Here is a 10028-nt window from a genome sequence, read left to right as displayed (position 1 = left end):
TTGCAGAGGACCTGAGTTCAATTCCCAGCATCCATAGGGTGGCTCACAACCATCTGTAATGAGATCTGGCGCCCTCTTCTGGCCTGCAGGGACACATGCAAACAGAACACTGTATACATAATAAAAATAAATAAATAAATAAATAAATAAATAAATCTTAAAAAAAAACAATGACATTAACTTTATCAATAGTGTTAGATGATTGTTTAAGAGGAAGAGCACCATACTTAACTGTACTTATTTACAATGAAGTTTTATATTAAAAAAATAAGCTGGGCAGTGGTGGTACATGCCTTTAATCCCAGCACTCAGGAGAAAAAAAAAATATATATATATATATACATATATATATATACATATATATATATAATGAGGAGCCAAGCACGATGTTATGTATCTTTCATCTCAGCACTTGGAAGGCAGAAGGAATCAAATATCTGTGAGTTTGAGGCTAGTCTGGTCTACGTAGCAAGTTCTAGGCTACCCTAATGTCATTTAAAAAATTTTTAATGTGAATAATCTAGGTGTGTGGATGTGTTTGTTAGTATAGTACTGTAAGTCTGACTGGGTATATGCCCATAATCCCAGCATTTGGGAGGCAGGAGGATCACGAATTCAGTAGTCTTGATTTCTTCTTCCTACCTCTCCTCAGTTCTCCGGCATTCCCATCTGCCCTGTCCTGGGATAAGGGCACTGCAGGTGACCAATGTGCTAAGTCACTTAGTGTCCAAGTCTTCAATTGGGGGGTCTTGTGGAGGTGGTAAATCCAACAGCCTGCAGAGTCAGAGCTGTGTTCTTACCTGATGAAGGCAATGTTTTGATCTCCATTTGTTGAGTCTGGCATAGATTTTTTTTCAACCAACAATACTTTCAGGGATAGAAATAGGGTGTTATTTATTGTCTTGAGCTTGTATAACTTGTATAAATAGAAAGAGAGAGGGAGACATGCAATGGGCCAGAAGAATTCAGAAAAAACAGAACAAGCAAAATGTAAATCAAAATTGCCAGAGCAATTGCTTTGGTTTTCTTGACCAGATCAGATTGTAAGGGTCCAAGAATCTGGCGGAAGATCCCAGACTCAAACTGCTGTGGAATAATCCTTCTATACACTATGAATATGTATTACCCTCACTGGCTAAAACAAGCTGATTGGCGGTAGCCAGACAGAAAGTATAGGCAGGATGATCAAACAGAGGATTCTGGGAGAAAGGACAGGGTCAGAGGATCGAGAGGAGACGTCAGCTAGCCACTGGGGAAGCAGGACATATAGACAATGAGGTAACAAGTCATGAGCCACATGACAACATAAATAGAAATATAGGTTAATTTAAATGTAAGAATCAGCTAGTAACAAGCCTGAGCTATCAGCCGAGCATTTATAAGTAAATTAAGTCTCTGTGTCAGTTATTGGAGAGTGGCTGTGGGATAGGAAAACTCCACCTACATCAAATAGTGTGCAAAGACAAAGAGCATTTATTCCAGTATGCGGGGTGGCCCACATGTACAAAATGGTGACCCAGGACAAAGGTCTAAAGGTCCTTTTAAACATAGCTAGGGAAATTCCAGGAACAGCTATGTCATTTGTAATGTGATTGGTCAAATAAGCAGCAGTTACATTAATACAGTTTTTTATTTTTGTTTTTCCATATTTGGGCATATTTGGGCCTGTCTGGGACTGTTTCGGTGGGTTACAGGAACGGTCCTTTTTTTGGTCATTGCTTTGATATCCTGTGGGCAGACTCAGGCCTTGTATGATCTCTCTCCCTCCTCCTTGTTGTCAGGGGTGTTGTTGATTAACAGCCCTTTGTTTAAGAAACTGGAACTTAGACCCAGCTTATAAAATGGAGGAAGTTTACACCTCTCAAGGTAATATGTCTTGGGCTCTCAAGCTTTGGGCCTTCATTACCCCTTGAACTTGCTACATACAGGGACACAGAAGCTTGCACCTGGAACCCAGCGATCAATCCTGGCTTGGGATGCCATATGTCTAATAGGCCTCTGAGGTGAGAAAACATTCCAAAGACTGAAAATCTCTGTTCCAGGGTGGACTTGATCCCAAATCTTTGTACTCCATCCCTACAGTTCTGATTGGTGAATTCTAAAACAGGGTTGGGAGCTGGAATTGGTGGAGCATGTCTTTAGTCCTAGCACTCTGGAGGGAAGGTGGACCTGGTCTACCTAGGGAGTTTCAGGTCAGCCAAGGCCACATAGAGACACTGTTTCAAAAACAAAGCAAAAAACCAAGTGCTCACTTGGAGGAGACCCGATCTGGCGTTGGTGTGGGCCTGGGGTTCTGTTTATGTCTCTCCTCAGGACAACGAGGTTCCTCTTTGGATTCCTGATCACTGTGTGCACCCTGTGGCTGCTGCTGAAACCCAACATGACAGAGACCTATTGGACCTTAATGAAAAACTCTCCCCTTCTGATGCCAATGGGGATTGAGAGCCCAATGTGGTCAGCTTTGGCAAGCATTAACGTAAGCCTAGGAACTGTAGCCATGAGGTTGAATTCTTCAGAAGGTAATGTATAGTAACTGCTTTTTCAAGTATGTTTGAGAAAGTGTCACCCAGACACCTTGGAGATTAAGGATAACCCTGAAGGTCACTGAAGATCCATTTGTTAACAGCTAAGCCTTTTCATTTTCACAATCCTCTTCAAGCTGGTGTAGTACCTACTTTTCAGGAGTGGCTCTGTGCAACATTTATTGGCCTCCTGAAATTCATTTAGCCCCCCTTTGAAGATACCTTAAAATTTATGAGCCTGAACGTAGCCATTATAAGACCATTAGTTATGCTCCTTATGAGCTGCCTGTTTTTTCTTTATGGTTCTTAGTTGTTTTGCAAAGCTGCCAGCCTAAGTCATGCTGGGATTAAGAAAAATGGGCCTTGGCAGTTCCTGTTCCTGGAGTTGTATCCGTGCCAGTGGATGTCCATATGCTCCAGAAGAGAATTTGACATTGCTGCTGCCATTGTTGCTGTTGTAGCAGTGGCAGCCACCGCTGCTACTGTTTCTGGGATTATTATTTCATAATTGCTTACTACAGCTAGCACAGCGGAGACCCTGGCAGCAAAAGTAGCTACCACAGTTAGTTAATCTTTCATTCTATTGGGCATGATTAATTTAATTCAATAGTTATATACATCTCGATTGGCTTTGAAAATTATAAATTTATAAACTCAAGTTCCATTTGCTTTTGGAATACCATCTTACAAGGACTTTAATTTGCAATAAGGCTCGTTAAGGAAGGGAATGGCTCAGTTGCCTTTAGCCTATTGGCTATGGGAGGGATAGGACCTCTGTTGGTCTTTTCTGTGTCGAACACACAGATTGCAAGCCCAGTGCCACTTTGAGATCTTTGGCAGCAGTTAACTCTGCAGCTCACACATGATTGAGCCTGTATGATAATGAGTATTCGGTGACGGGTAATACCTGGGGGGCACTCACCAACCTAAGACAGAGCACCTGTGTGGCCTGGGCAGGTGTCTCCATGACAGGTAAGGTGACCTGCTGACATCCCACACAACCTAAGTCAGAAGCTCATTTTTAGTAAAAGGGGGACCTGTAGGGCCCTGGCCCCCGTTTTGGGTAGCTGTTGCCTTGCTTGCTGACCTTGACCTTGATATCCTCCCTATGCTAATTCCCTGCTGGGTTCCACCCTCCTGAATGCTTAAGGGAAATTCCTGTTCTGTGTATCCTGTATAATGGGCACTAACAGCTTTGATGCAAGATTGTAAAACATTGGTAGTGAACTTCTGCTCTTTGGGGTTCTCCCATTGTGCTGTAAGCCTGTATTCAAGACCTCTTCCCTCCTTCTATAAACAGCATTCGGCACTAAATAATAAATAAAGAAAAAAAGAAAGAAAGAAAGAAAGAAAGAAAAAAGTGCTGTGGATATCGCTCTGTATAAATAAAACACTGATTGGCCAGTGGCCAGACAGGAAGTATAGGCAGGACTAACAGAGAGGAGAATTGAGGAAACAGTAAGGGGGAGACTGCTGGAGCCGCAGCCAGGACAAGGAAGATGTAAGGTACCGATAAGCCATGATCCAACATGGCAAAGTATAGGTAAATAGAAATGGGCTAAATATAAGAGTAAGAGCTAGACAAGGATAGGCCTGAGCTAATAGCCAAGCAGTTTAAATAATGTAAGAGTCTGTGTGTTTATTTTATAAGTGGACTCCGGGACTGGCGGGACTTGGTGTGAGCTGGAAAAAAAATTTTCAGACTTGGCGGGAGCTGGAGAGAAATTCTCCAGCTACAACCAAGGAGTTGGGTCAGTTCTACCCAGCCTTATCCCTTATTTCTCTTTTCCTTTCTCCATCTTTTTCCCCCTTAAGACAGAGTTTTGCTGTGTAGTCCTGGCTGTACTGCAACTCGCTCTGTAGACCAGGCTGGCCTCAAAAATCAGAGATCCGCCTGCCTCTGCCTCCTGAGTTTTGGTTTTAAAGACGTGCGCCACCACCGTGGGGCTCCTTTCTCCATCTTTTTTTCCCCCTCTTTCCAGTGCTGAGTTCGAATCCAGACACTCATGACTGTCAGTGAACGCTCTTCCCCTGAACTACACAAACAAAGGTCTCAAAACTCTGTCCAGTCCTTCTGGAAGTGGGCCATTTCCTGAAACTAGTGATGCACCTGAGGGATGGACTTGAGATGGACGGTGATGATGGGGAAGGAAGCCGAGAGACAAACCTGGGTGGGAGTACCAGGTGGGAGGAAATGACACTCTTGGCGGGGCTAGCCGAGTGTGCAGTCACCAGCAGAGGCTCAGGGACACGGAATGCAAGCCTTCTGGGAACCTGAGAGGGTGGCGCACAGAGGCTGTGGGGAGGCTCTGCTGTTACCTGTTCCTGCCAACCTTCTTGCCAAAGCCTGAGTCATCATCCCCTGGAATTCTGTCTCCATTGAGAACTGGCCCAGAGTGTGGAGAGGAAACAGCACTCTAGCATGCGGGGAGAGGGGGTCTCTACAGATTCAGGGGTGCCTGCTCTTCAAGTCTGTTGATAACACAAGTGTCTTGGGAGACAGAAAACACCAACAAAAGCAAGTATTATTCCTCAGAACCTCCTGGGTTCTATCTCCTCTCCTCCAGGGCTGTCTACTGAGATAACGCCTTTTGGGACTGGTGATGACCCGGATGACGCTCCTCACATTCCTCAGGCCCCTGTGTTGCTTAAGTTTCTTCTTAGGTTGGAGGCATGAATGTGAGGCAGCAGGCGTTCTCCCTGACTTGTTTTGTATTAGTATTGAGCCTTTTCTTCCTCCCCGCCCACTGCCTGCCTGAGTCAGCAGACAGGAACCCGCTCTCACACACAGGCTTCTGTCTTGACCACCCACGAAACAGTTTCCCCACGCTGCCAGAAACAATAAGGGAGCTTGCAAACAAATACTTCTTATTGATGACTGCTGTGAACTGAAACAGGGTTTCTGTTAAAGGTGACTGATAGACCATTTTCAATAAATTCTCTTTTTTATTTTTTTTTCCCGTTCTTTCTCTCTTTTTTTTTTTTTTTTTTTTTTTCTTCTTTTTTTTTTTTTTTTTTTTTTTTTTGCAAACCAGGCCTTGTTGTATATAGCCCAGGCTGGCCTCTAACTGCCTACTCCAGCCTTCTAAATTCTAGGATTATAGGTCTGCCCCATCATTTCAAGTCTCTAGCTTGTCTTTTTGAAGCACAGGGCTGTGGGAAAGCGGTTCCGGTCACTGGTAAGGGAGGCCATATCTAGCTTTTTCCTTATAGGAGTGTCGAGATTTCAACTCGGGTCTCCTTGCTTTCACAGCAAATGCTCTTATGTACTGAGCCATCTCTCGAGACGCCCTAAGGAGGGAGGTCTTTTGATCACAGTATACCCACAGTGAGACACCAGCTACTTGTCTTTATTGCTTCTCTGGTTCTTCCATTTGCTCTTGCCATGAGACTCCTTCTCCAGAGGCCTCAGATAACCAAACAGACCACAGACTTAAACCTCCCCTTCTCCTCTTCTCTCTCTCTCTCTCTCTCTCTCTTCTTTTTTCTTTTGGTTTTCTGAGATAAGGTTTCTCTCTATAACAGTCCTAGCTGTCCTGAAACTGTGTCTATAGACCAGGCTGACCTCGAACTCATTGAGATCTAGCTACTGAAGCTGCAAGCTAACACAAGAGTACACCATTCCTGTCTTCTGTGTTCTCTACATGACCAGCACCTCTTCCCTGAAGGAATGGTTTCAGTTGGCTTTATAGTTGTCATGTTTCATTCCTATTTTGTGGATACAGATAATTTTTTGCTTGTTTGTTTTTCAAGACAGGGTTTCTCTGTGTAGCCCTGGCTGTCCTGGAACTTACTTTGTAGACCAGGATGGCCTTGAACTCACAGAGATCCACTCCCCCACCTCTTCTCTGGTGCTGGGATTAAAGGTGTATACTACCACCACCTGGCAAATAATATTTTATTTTCATTGGTTTTGATTTTTTTGAGATAGGATCTTCTGCATCTGACTCTGGCCACCAAATCAGTATGTGACTGAGGATGACCTTGAATTCTTTAGAAGTTTCACTTAATTGACAATGTATTGTGTGTGTGTGTGTGTGTGTGTGTGTGTGTGTATGTATGCGTGCGCGTGCATGTGCACGTATGTATGCATGTTAATTAATGTCCTATTATTGTGAAAAGACACCATGATCAAAGCAACATGTAAAAGAAAGCTATTAATTGAGGGGCTTGCTTACTAAAGTTTCAGGGTTAGTCCATTTCCATTATGGCAAGAAGCATAGCAATAGGCATGCAGGTATGGCCCTGGAGCAGTAGCTGAGAGTTTAGATCTGATCCACTAATTGGAAACAGAGAGAGAGAGATCAAGTCCAGACTGGGCCTGGCATGGGCTTTTGACACCTCAAAGCCCATCCCCAGTGACACACCTCCTTCAACATGGCCACACCTCCTAATCCTTCCTAAATAGTCCACCAATTGAGAACCAAAAATTCTAATATATGAACCCATGAAGGTCATTCTCATTCAGATCACTGCAGGGACTCTGTGTGTGTGTGTGTGTGTGTGTGTGTGTGTGTGTGTGTGTGTGTGTGTTTACAAAGGCATGGAGATCAGAAGACAACTTTTTGCCTTTGCTTTTTTTTTTTTTTTTTTTCTGAGATTGGACCCTTCTAGAACTCACTATATAAACCTGGCAGGCCTGGAACCCACAAGAGATCCATCTGCCTCTGCCTCTCAAGTGATGTGATTAAAGGTGTGCACCACCACAACTTAACTAATATTTGTTTTCTAGCTCTGTTTTGAATATAGTCAATAGGATTCTAAACTAGCCTTTCTGTATCTGTACGTTTTTGTGGGTGCATGTGGAGACCAGCGGTGCACCCTGGGCAGAGTTCCCAGGCACTGTTAATTTTTTCTTTCACTAGTCTGGAATCCCCTAAGTGCTAAGTCGGCTAGGCTGGCTGGTCAGCAAGCCCCAGGGATCTACCTGTCTCTACTACCCAGCACTGAGATTTCCAGCGCACATTCCACTCTGGGGCTTTTTCCCCTGTGGGTTCTTCAGATGGAAGCCAGGTCCACAAACCTGCAAGGCAAGCGCTTCCAACTGAGCTAGCTCCCTAACCCAGCCTCATTAAGAATAAATCCCTTTGTTCTGCAGCAACTCATCCTCTAGAATATACCCCATTCTACAGGACTTGCAGGCATCGGGGGTTCTAGATTTCATTTTTATGATTAGACTGTGAATTCTCAAAGGGAGAAAAAAAAAAAAGCTAAAGGAGACGTGAAAATATTTTAGTGATTTAATTTGTTAATTTGGTGGTGCTAAGGAGTGAGCCTAGGCTCTCCCCCACACTAGGGAAGAGCTGTACCCTGGATCCACACACTCCCAGATTCCCTCCCCACACATTCCACAGTGATAATAGTCTAGAGCAGTGGTTATCAACCTTCCTAATGCTGTGACCCTTTAATACAATTCCTCGTGTTGTGATGATCCCCAACCATAAAATTATTTTCGTTGCTACTTTATAACTGTGTAGCTGGGGGGGGGGGGCTGGGGGGAAGGGGAGGGGGGCAGGAAGGGAGAGAGCAAGGGAATCTGTGGCTATTATGTAGAACTGAATAGTATTGTAAAATAAATAAAAAAATAAGTAAAAAAAAAATAAACCTATAGTGAGAAACATAAAAAAAATAAAATAAAATAAAATAACTGTGTAGCTGGAAGACTTTCTGTGTCCTGCCTGGCCTGTGGTCGGGATAGATCTCTCACCCACAGTCCCACAGCCTTTTATAAAACAATCACACAGAGGCTTAATATTATTTATAACTGCTTGGCCATTAGCTCAGGTTTATTACTGACTAGCTCTTACACTTAAACTCAGCCCATTTCTGTTAATCTGTATGTTGCCACGTGTTCCGTGGCTTTACCTGTGTGCCATTGCATGCTGCTCCCTGGATGGTGGGCTGGCATCTCCTAACTCAGCCTTCCTCTTCTCAGAATTCTCTTTCTGCTTAGCCTACCTATACTTCCTGCCTGACTACTGGCCAATCAGTGTTTTATTTATCAACCAATCAGAGCAATGCACACTCACAGCATAGAGAAGGACATCACCCATCATAACTGTAATTTTGCTAGTTATGAATAGTAATGTAAATATATGTGCTTTCCAATGGTCTTAGGCATCCTCTGTGAAAGGGTCATTTCAACCTACACAGGTTGAGAAATGCTGGTCTAAAGGACCTTCATATCATCAAACTAATCTGTCAAATTTCAAAGTCAAGTTCTAAAGATCCAATTTCCTAGATGTTTTCCTTTCCAATCATAGATGCTTAAAACACTTAATTTGAGCGAGTATCACGTGGTCTTTGTTTGTTTGTTTGGTCTCATGCAGCACAGGACAGGCTGGCCTTAGACTTGCTCTATAGCCAAGGATGGTCTTAGACTTCTGATTCTCTGCTCTTCATTTACCAAGTGCTGGAGAGTTACAGGTATATGTCACCAGGACAACTTGGTCCTTGTTTTTTTTTTTTTTTTTTTTTTTGAAACAGGAGTCCAGGCTGGTCTTGAACACACAGTAACTTCTCTGCCTCGGCTTCCCAAGTGCTGGGGTCATAGCTGTGATTCACTCCATCTGACGGCCTTTCTTCTTTTTGCATGGGCATATGTGAGTGTAGGGTGTAAGCACACATATATGTGGAGGAATGCATACCTGTGTACAGTGTCGGAGGATGCTGGATGTCCTGTCCTACTACTCTGTGCCTTCTCTAAGATCATGTCACAGTGAATCTGGAGCTTGGCTGGCAAGCAGCAACCTCCAGCAGCCATTCTGTCTCTGCCTTCCCAACAGAGCTGGCATTATGGACGTGCACCACCATGACCTGCTTTTTACGTGGGTTCTGGGGCTTTGAACTCAGGTCTTTTGTAGAGACCCACAGAGGTTTCCTAGTGAGACCTTACTCAGGGCCCAAGAATCTGAGCTTGCTTTACCCAGCAGGGCTGCATAACGGGATGATTTGACCATGGAGCGTGGAAGGGTCTACACTTGGCTGTGCAGTGTGCTTTGATCTAGCAAGGGGGACGTCTTTTGCCCCACCCCTTGGCATTGTTATAAAAAGCCCTTTTGAAGAGGCAGAAGGGGCCGATGAGTTTTGATCCAGATCCTCCCAAAGCTATCCTGTGTTTCTGTCTTTCTCCTCTTCACTATCTTTCATCTAAAAGTTTAGTATTCCTATCTCCTCCTCACAGGAGCCCTTTAAAAGGTTGGAGCTGGCCTCTCAACAGTCCTTATGCTTACATAGAAGTATTTTTACCCATTATCTCCCTAGCCATACCTTTTTAAAATTTATTCTTGAAGTTCAAAGCCTTTTGCTCTGAAATGTTAGGTTCTATTAAATCTTTGCAGAGTCCCAGGCTTCCACACTGATGCCGGGAATCTGAATATCTGGAGGAAGTGATGCATAAGTGCTCTTCCTAGCCTGCATCCAAGATCATCTAAGGAAAACTGACCAGGTTTCCACGTAGCAGAGGCGTTTCCAAGGTTGGTCCTAACCACAGCTCCACCATTCGTA

This window comes from Peromyscus leucopus, chromosome 18, assembly GCF_004664715.2.
Source record: "Peromyscus leucopus breed LL Stock chromosome 18, UCI_PerLeu_2.1, whole genome shotgun sequence".
NCBI classification, from domain to species: Eukaryota; Metazoa; Chordata; class Mammalia; order Rodentia; family Cricetidae; genus Peromyscus; species Peromyscus leucopus.
This window is presented reverse-complemented; position numbering follows the sequence as displayed.